At 41.3% G+C, this 10,000-nt stretch overlaps 1 protein-coding gene across 1 annotated transcript in view; it reads right to left on the reverse strand.

Annotated features, from left to right (window-relative positions):
• Positions 1–10,000, reverse strand: part of suclg2 (succinate-CoA ligase GDP-forming subunit beta) — a 100,773-nt gene that overhangs the window by 89,832 nt on the left and 941 nt on the right. The window lies entirely within an intron of this gene.

Here is a 10,000-nt window from a genome sequence, read left to right on the forward strand (position 1 = left end):
TAAATAATTGGGTCCCTTGTGCCAGATCCTTCTGAAGAAAAGGTTTAACATGTTTCAATATTTAAAACGATGCAGAGTGAGTGAAGCCATTTAAATACAAAATATGTGTTGGCCAATAGTTGAGGAAATATTAAAAAATGTGTTGAGTTGATCCTTGATACAATAATATTCTGGAAAAAAAGGAAAACATTTGGGTTTCTTTGTGCAGCAGTTTTGTTTTTTACCAACCAAATTCAACATTTAGTGAAGTAAACACAATTTAAATACCAACTGTACCGGCAAAAAAAAATGTGGAGAGAAAAAAGCAAAAACAACCTTGAGACAAAAACTCGCAAAGGCAAATCCCAAAAGTAAATTGTGTTGACATAAGTTAAAAAAGTAAAAAACAAAGGACTCTTGAACATTGAAATGTGCTGAATAAACCATGTCACCATACGGCAGCTCTCTTACTGAGTGGGCTGTGCTCTCACAAAGTCAGAGAGGACGTCTGTGCAGCAGCTGCATCAGATTGCAGAGTCCTCGTCGCAGCTGTACTGATCCACCAGTGGCTTTGAAGGACAAAATCATAGTTTAGTCATCGCCACTCCTCCAAAAACACTTCTTTGGCTGGCCCGTGTGGTAATCAGCACAGCAGCACGCAACATCAGGACTTCTCCGGAGAGGCCCAGAATTGTGCAGTCTCATTTTTGCTGGAGAGCAGCATGCACAAAGTCAAATCGCACTTGTGGTGAGAAGTGTCATCGCAGAGAGGGGATGTCTAATCGTGGCGCTTTCCAAAGTCATTTCAAGACTTGCCACTACTCGGTCATTTGCCCTTATGTAACACGGAAGGAGTCAATATCCTAGGGCTCATTTAAAGCAGTTGTCTTTATCACTATGAGAGAAAGGGACAATGTCAAAAAGTCGCCATCTGACAGACTAGTTCTGGCTCCCTTGGACATTTATTACAGCCATAAGCCCTAATTTACAGGGGAAGGTTAGAAAGCAGGCTATCACCTTTGATCAGGCCCATAAACAGCAGCCAGTCAATGCTGCGCCGCTCGTTAATCTGTCACTCAAAAATTCAAAGGGTTGACACGGCAGGTCAAAAAACACATTTGTTTCATGATTGGATGTGAAGAGAGATAGGATATAGACAGTGAAGATATGATTTCGCTGTGGCAGGCGGTAACACTAAGGGAACATTATCTCTGAACACAGGCTATTTATCTACGGGTGTCAGCAATGTGGTTTCAACACGGCAGCCCATGCTATCTTTTAGTGATGCCATAAATTCATACATGCTGATGCTAATTTCAATGATTAATTTGATTACTCAGCATGTGGTTATGCATATGGAAGGTGTTGTGTGATGCACGTACATTGACATATAAATAAAGCCTTGAGGCAGTGTGAAAACAGAGGTTAGACACACTATCACAAAATCCTACAAAATGCTAAAATGAAGGGAAAATATTATGTTGCACTTGTGTTTCCTTCTACGAAGTGAACAGAATATTGTCATGGCTTGGACTGCGGGTCTGATAAAACAATATCACAATTTGAATAGTTAGCATGGGCTCTTGACATTTTTCACTATTTTCTCTCATTTTTTTATATGCACAAAAGTATATACAGTTGCAAGAAAACGTGTGTGAACCCTTTGGAACTTCCTGGATTTCTGCATGAATTGGTCATAAAATGTGTTCTGATCTTCATCTAAGTCACAACAATAGACAAACACAGTCTGCTTAAGCTAAAACCACACAAACAATTATATGTTTTTACGTTTTTATTGAACACACCATGTAAACATTCACAGTGCAGGGTGGAAAAAGTATGTGAACCCTTGGATTTAATAACTGGTTGACCCTCCTTTGGCAGCAATAACCTCAACCAAACGTTTCCTATAGTTGCATATCAGACCTGCACAACGGTCAGGAGGAATTTTGGACCATTCCTCTTTACAAAAGTGTTTCAGTTCAGCGATATTCTTAAGATGTCTGGTGTGAAGCGCTCTCTTGAGGTCATGCCACAGCATCTCAATGGGGTTGAGGTCAGGACTCTGACTGGGCCACTCCAGAAGGCCTATTTTCTTCTGTTGAAGCCATTCTGTTGTTGATTTACTTCTGTGCTTTGGGCCGTTGTCCTGTTGCATCACCCATCTTCTGTTGAGCTTCAATTGGTGGACAGATGGCCTTAAGTTCTCCAGCAAAATGTCTTGATCAACTTGAGAATTCATTTTTCATCGTCGATGATGGCAATCTGTCCAGGCCCTGAGGCAGCGAAGCAGCCCCAAACCATGATGCTCCCTCCACCATACTTCACAGTTGGGATGAGGTTTTGATGTTGGTGTGCTGTGCCTTTTTTTCTCCACACATAGCGTTGTGTGTTCCTTCCAAACAACTCAACTTTGGTTTCATCTGTCCACAGAATATTTTGCCAGTAGTGCTGTGGAACATCCAGGTGCTCTTTTGCAAACTTCAAACGTGCAGCAATGTTTTTTCTGGACAGCAGTGGCTTCCTCCATTTTATGACCAACTTATGCAGAAATCCAGGTAATTACAAAGGGTTCACATACTTTTTCTTGCAACTGTATATTGAAACATATATTTTTCCTTTATGATAGTGTATGTAATATGTGTTGTTTTTTGAATGTTGGTCTGATTACACTGTCAAACATTTTATATCACCATGCGCTCTAGGCATTTATTTTACTTTTTTTCTCACTTTATGTATATATATATTTTATTATTTTATTAGAACACACACACACACACACACACACACACACACACACACACACACACACACACACACACACACACACACACACACACACACACACACACACACACACACACACACACACACACACACACACACACACACACACACACACACACACACACACACACACACACACACACACACACACACACACACACACACACACACACACACACACACACACACACACACACACACACACACACACACACACACACACGTAACCCAACTCACACTGTGTCCGCTCCTCGAGTCTCAAAGGGCGGAGCAGCGAGCCCCGCAACGTCCCGCCAACACGGCACCCAGACCCCACGCAGCATTCTCATCTGTTTGTCATTACTGGTGTCATTTTCTGGTTGCTAACAAACGCCATTGTAACATATAAACACACATCAGAGCACACTGGGCTCATAGGGAGGGGGGGGGGGGGGGGGCAGGAGCTCCAACAAGGCGTGTAGGACAGAGTGAATACACATATTATAAAAAGATGCTGTATGAGAAACCAATGTGATTTTGGAACATTGAACAATGTCAATCTATTCTAGTAGACCTCAACAATGGAATTATGATCAGTAGAAATGGCCATGACATTATGTTTTGTTTTTATTGGAGAATGCATGTCCTACTTTGATCTTTCAGTCCGTGTTTTCTTTGTTCAAAGCAGTATGAAAACCTGCGGCACCCGGTGCTCTGCCATGAAGAACATCAGCGGACACATTGAAGAAAAGCTTTGATTGATGATGTGGAGGACACATGCAAAGTGGTTGCTGCTGCTTGAGCCAATCAATATCTTATAGGACACCTGAAGAAGAGCCTTCATCACTCACCAGCCTCAGAAGTCAATAAAAAAGTAACAAATTGCTTCATGGAGTTTTTTCACCAATCTTATAAATTATGAATATAGATTAAGCAGTATGAAGAGCCGCATTAAGGCAGTAAAGACAAGTAGGGACTCAGAATAGGCCATGAGCCACTCACACAGAGGCTATCATCATTAACAAGTCTCGATGGCCGGACAAAGTGCAGCTCCATTAGGGGAAACTCTCAATATGTCAATTCACGATCGATTCCTCAGAGACTACATGCAAAACATAAAAAAAGACCATTGCTTTAATAGCTACTGAGGCTAAGGCATCATTTTAAGCAGGCATATTCATGAGGCAATTGCAAATCTGTATTGATGTGGCCCCACATGACTCCACTTTAAGATCAAGAAGAGAAGCTTACAGACTCAAATCCTCAAGGGGTTCAAAGGGGCCTTTGAGATCATTCAAGGATTCAACATACTCCTAATGATTGTCCTTAGAATTACCACAGGGTTATTCTCTCCAATCAAAACCTGAGATGGCTTGCCAAAGTGGGTTTTTAGTCAATTGGCAGGGAAACATTTGAGAAAAAAAATCAAAGAACAGGAAACAAATTTTTTTTAAAACGAGACGAATCAGACCCTTTAACTGAAAACATGATTTTCTTTAAGTCATTTTAACAGTAAAGACTCTTAGGTGAAATGTCTCAATTATTGGACGGATTGCCATGCTCTTAAGTAAATGTCGGTACACACATTCAGGTTTCCAAAGCATTGAATTATTTCATTTGGTGACTTTGTCATCCACCATGTGTGGTTGCCGAGTGACGAATTTCGGTGGAAATGATCATGTACTCCTGAGGATTCATCTTAATACTTATTGACCTTCTGACTTTGCCATCAACAGGTTGTTTTTTTATCCATCCAATACTTTGGTTTATGACATTATGGCTGCATCATAGCCTCAACTTTTCTTTGTGTTGTGATAATGTGATAATTACCAACTGTTAGCATTCCTACAGCCTTAATAGCTTAAACAGCATGGGAGCATTTTGTCCTATCGTGTTTTGTTGTTTGTTTGCTTGTGTTGGGTTTGTTGTGCACTGTTGTGTTGCAGTAACGTATTGCTTCATCAGCACACATTAAACCCATAAAATTATAACCTGTGGTTCATTAGTGAAATAGAAGCAATAATGGAAGCACTTGTACCGAGTAGATAAGGCACAAAACAGCATTTTGTGTTTAATTGCTAACCACAGCGAGTGGACCACTGGAGCTTTTAAAAAACGCACTGAACATTTCATATTATACAGTCGTATCCCCGGATGGCTGCTGAGGTTAAAATCCTCAATACTTGTCATGGCCAGGCCATAACCCCTTTCAAATGACACTGCCTTATTAGTGACGACAAATGACTGCAGAGTTAATTAACCAGAATCCTCAAGGGGCATTATCAAATGTTTAAGAAATTAACCGATTGCCAGTTCACCAATTCTATGCAATTGATTTGTTCCCATTCAGGTTATGAACTCGTCTCTTTTCCCTATCCATTTAGCTAACCACCCGGGAATATTTTTAAAAAGGGGAACTTTATAGTGTCCACCTCAATGAGCACAGGCTGAATCAGGGAGAGCAGTTCTGTACTCAGAGCGACGATCAAAATCATTGCCGTACTGATGGCGGTGGAATGTTTTTCCCGCTAATGAGGTGGCAGTTTGCTACTTAGCTGCAACTCATAAATACAGGCTGTCTTGCAATTAGACAAGCACTATGTAGAAAGCCATGGGAGAGGCAACGCGCAGGAAAGGAAATAGAGGAGGCAAAGAAGCAGAGCTGATGTGGATTTTCTGCATAAACAGGCCAGTGTGAATCACAGGCAGATTTCCACTTAGAGCCAGCCATGTAACAAGAGCATGCCTCATGAAGCATTAGTGGGCTAATTCAGAAAGCCATCTAGCCTGGTCTCTTTAAATTACTAAAGTACTCGTGGCAGAAGTTCCTCTCCTTGTCCTCAGCTTGCGTTCCTCCTCCATAGATTTGAAAAAGGAGTAATGGCAAAGATAGCAGGGATGCTATAATTGTAAAAACTTAGGGCTTAACAAAAGCGCAATGACTCATCCTCAAACATATCAATCAGCAGCATTTACACCCTACAACTCGGCATTTACAATAATTAGCCTTTACTTTTCCTTCAAGTTGCTCTTGAGGTGTTATGAACCATAGCTTGTTGCTTTGATGATGTAAGGTTGCATGCATGGCACAAAAGACGAAGGCCACTTTCTGCCGTCATTACTGCCATCACACAACTTGTAGCTTTCCATGTCCTTGCCTCTTTAGAGCTAAGGTTGTGCTCAGACCATCAGAGTATGGAGAGAAAAATGACATCTGTCTGTTAGAGAGCAGGACTGTGGAGCAGAGACAGAGGCGGGAGCAGTAGAGCGTGGCTCCAGGATTTAGATCATGGAGATTTCCATCATTGACAGGTCTTTAGACCGGGTAGGGTCTAATCTTTCACAGACAGGCTTAAGAAAGGAAAACCTGACTGTTGTGTCTCGACAGATAGGGATTGAAGTAATTAGCATCATTAATAAGAGGGTGTAAGTCGGAGTCATATTCAAGGGTGTTGAGTTGAAGGGAAGATAAAGCTGTAATGAGGAGAAAGCAATACAAGGATGCGCAACAATGTCAAAGTTCATCCCCAACATACAAACATACAAGTCAAAGTGTGAACAGCAATGAAGTTAATAAACTCTGTTTATCCGACTTTTACACAGTTGTCATGAAACTGGTATCTGATACCTCATTCACACCAACGCAACTCCGGTTCAAGCTCCGTGCTAGAGCTTTTCAGGTTCAGAACCGGTTCTTCGGTTTAGCTCCGGCTCTTTTCACACTGTCCAGAGTCCGACTGGTGCTGCGTCATTGCGTCATAGTTTGCGTCATGATGTAACGGTTTGCGTGCCTGCTTCATAAAGCCAAACCGAGCGGAAACCCCTCACAGCTGACACCGACAACAACGACAATGACCGATTGTGCTCCAGCTTCCTCTGTACCTCTTCAGAAGGCCAGATTCCCAATAGGTAGCTGGTTTCTTCAGTGGACCACTGCTGCTTGTTAAGTTTCTCTATCGTTGTTTACAAACTGGATAAAACGCCGGCTTTTTGTTGTTGTTCAGGAGTTGATCCCGCCCCAGCCCCTGCCCCTGCCCCTGCCCCCGCCTCGATGTAAGCGTGACGTATGCGGTGCTTTTGCTCTGCCTCGAAATGAACCGGATTCCGGAGCTAAGAGGCTGCTCCGCTGCGGTGTGAACAGGAAAACCCGGTACTTTTCAAGCTCCAGCTCCGAACCGGCCCTGAAACACCGTTGGTGTGAATGAGGTATAGGATGAACAAGCTTTGCGAATTTTGATTTTAAACCAAAGTGTCTGAGGCTGTGTCAGCAGAATATGATTGCCAGCGGTTTGGAAACAATTGATCACTTTGGAAGCTTCTCTATTGGTTGTGGTATATTGGCAATATTGTTGTGTTTACACAGCCTTGTTGATCTGTAAACACAACACAATTATGCAGTCGGATTGACATGGTTGAAATGTCTTTACACTGATGAAGGCAACTCAGGTTTCCATGTCTTGAAAAAAATATTCGTATGGAGCGGCCCCAGGCAAACTGGATTATGAAATCCAAATCATACTTACAATATGTTTGAAGGCCTAGTTTCAGAGATGATGGATGCGCTTTGGCGGCTGAACGTTATCTTCAACATACTGCACTTTTAATGAATTACATCTGTCAGCAATCACTGACATTGTTTTCTCAACATCACTCCCACTTCTCCCTCGTTATCTACACTGGAAAAACAGCAGAAGTGTAGCTAATAGGAGTGCATTCCCTCATTGCATTTCCCATTTCCGTGGCTGCCAACATTTCCTAATGACTGCAGCCCTTCTAAATTATTGAAAAAGCCTAAGCACCTCACCAGCTACAGAAATGGCTATTAACCTTGGTGAAGCGATATTCAAATCCAGTTAGAGCTAGCTTCGTCCTCCGGTATTCCTTGCGGGGAGGAAATGTAAATGTGTTCTTGCTGAGACAGATGGGGAAGCCGCCCGTCGTTTGAAGTTCCAGCGAAAGAAGTCATTGCAAGCAGAGGGCTCTCCACCCCCCTCCGTAAAATATTCAGGACCGAGTCTCATTGAGCCACCTCGCTTCCCAGTGCTCCCTTCAAACCATGCTGGGCTTCGACACTGTTGGGTTATTGCTAAGCAGGAACACCTTGCAAAAAATAAAAAACTTTAGCAAACGTTTACAAATTCACCACTGTGCAGCGACAGTGAAAAACAGCCAGAGGATTATCTCGCTGTACAGACAAGAATTCAGGAGATTTGATTTATGAGACAAAGACGGGGAGAGAGAGAGAAAGAGCAGGAGAGGGAAACATCCCACTCCCCCCTTTAAAAGCATCCAGGGGCCTAACCATCTGAATATTGTGACGCTTCCTTTGGATTGGTGTTGACGAAACATCGCAAATTGAATTCCTGGGCTTAGCTGACGTACTGCCAAAGCTGATTTGATTCTATTGTAGAGATACCTGACTGTCAATCAGTGCAGGCTCTGATACTGTGCTACAGACCAGAGAGAATCCCTGATCATTACTCTTATCATCTGGGCCGATAGAGAGAGACAGAGAGAGGGGAATAAAGAGGAGAGAGAGAGACATGTGGAGGCAGTGGAAGAGAAGCGGGTTCAACGGCCAAAAGAGGTGAGATCAGAATTGTTGCAACAGAAATGTACTCTGAGGACAGGACACTTCATACACCACTGAGTAAAACAATATTTGTTGGGAATACTGGCAGCCTCACAGAGTGTTGCAGATTGTATTTACAAACACAGTACAGAGTAGGTGAGAAAAGCCAGAGAAAAGATTGTAGACGAAGAGAAACAATATTAGTCAATATGAAGTATTTTCATTTATTTATTTATTTCGGTTATATTTATTATATACATAACAGTTTATATTTTGTGATATACATGTTGTTTATTGTAGTACAATGTGGACATTTTTTAATACGTTACTCTACCTTTATATCAATGTTATATATAAAACTAAACATTGGGTTATTTAACAATTTAATTTTATGTTTAATCTGACATTGTTACACTATTTGCTATGTTCACATAATTATCTTTATTGTTTGTTTTATTCCACAGTCTTTACTTCAACATAACCCCTAACCTGTTGACACTATGTAACATCTGCTGAAAACTGTTCATTTGAATTATAGAAAATATATAATGTAATTGTATTAGTCACATACCTAAATACCAAAAAATACCTCAGCCATCAAATTGGGTCACCCGTTGCCTTCAAACAAGCTTTCGCTGTTATACATATTTTTGATCAATTAATTTGGGGATTTAGTATTGTGTCATTCTTAAGAGAATATTGCAAATAGAGCAAAAAAGTGCTATAGCGCCCCTTACAAAGTTGCCAAAAGGCAGCCCCTTGCTCAGGTTTCACCCAAAAATGTGGTAGGTGTATGTAACAAGGTGAGATGCACAAAAACAGTCGGAATCGGCCATTTTTGTTGTTTACCCATTCGATAAGCAAAGAAAGTTTCTACATATTTCAAACAAACTTAATTATGAAAAAAAAGTAATATTGGTCTTTGCATGCATCCTTCATCTTTGTTAGGGAATAATTTGCTTAGGTATTCAATCTTGGACACAGTTCATCATTTTCTCCTCTCACCGTCTATTTTCCCACTGCATAGTTCTACGGCCTTGGGTATTGCTGCTATCTATCTTAAGGAGGAGCAGCTTGGGCACATTGTTGTTGCCCGGCTTTGACAGAGCACAAGCTGCCATGATGTAGTTTACTGTACGCACATTCTTTCCTATGGACGAGAGCTCTAGTTAGATTCAGGCTCCATATTTGTTCAGTCTCGCTGATGAAGAATGTTGATTATTACACTCTGAACTATTTAAAACCTAAAGCTACAGAAGAGACACAATTCTATAAGACAGATCCCTGATGCCGACTGAGAAGAGAAAAATCGAATTGTATTGGACTTGAAGCAGAGCAAACTTATTTCTGATATATCTATCCACTTCTCCTAAACAATATAATGCTTTACAAAAAATGTACATTCTCAGAAAGCGTGCATTTGTTTGTTAGTCAATACAAGCCAGACAGGGGGTTGTATTTCTAGACCTTTCTTGGGGCTTTGGCAGCCTTTTGAAACATTCTGCTTGTAATCATAAGGTCTAATGCTTTGTTTGCAAAACAGATGACAATGTCACTGTAATAATTTGACATTGTGAAAGTAGACAAACATAATCAGTTAAATCCTGCAAGCTGTTGTTCAAAGCTCGGGAAACGACACTGGAGGATCAAAGTACACAAGTTGACCTTTTCACTGTGGGCTTA

Source organism: Notothenia rossii, assembly GCF_949606895.1.
Source record: "Notothenia rossii genome assembly, chromosome: 5".
NCBI lineage: Eukaryota > Metazoa > Chordata > Actinopteri > Perciformes > Nototheniidae > Notothenia > Notothenia rossii.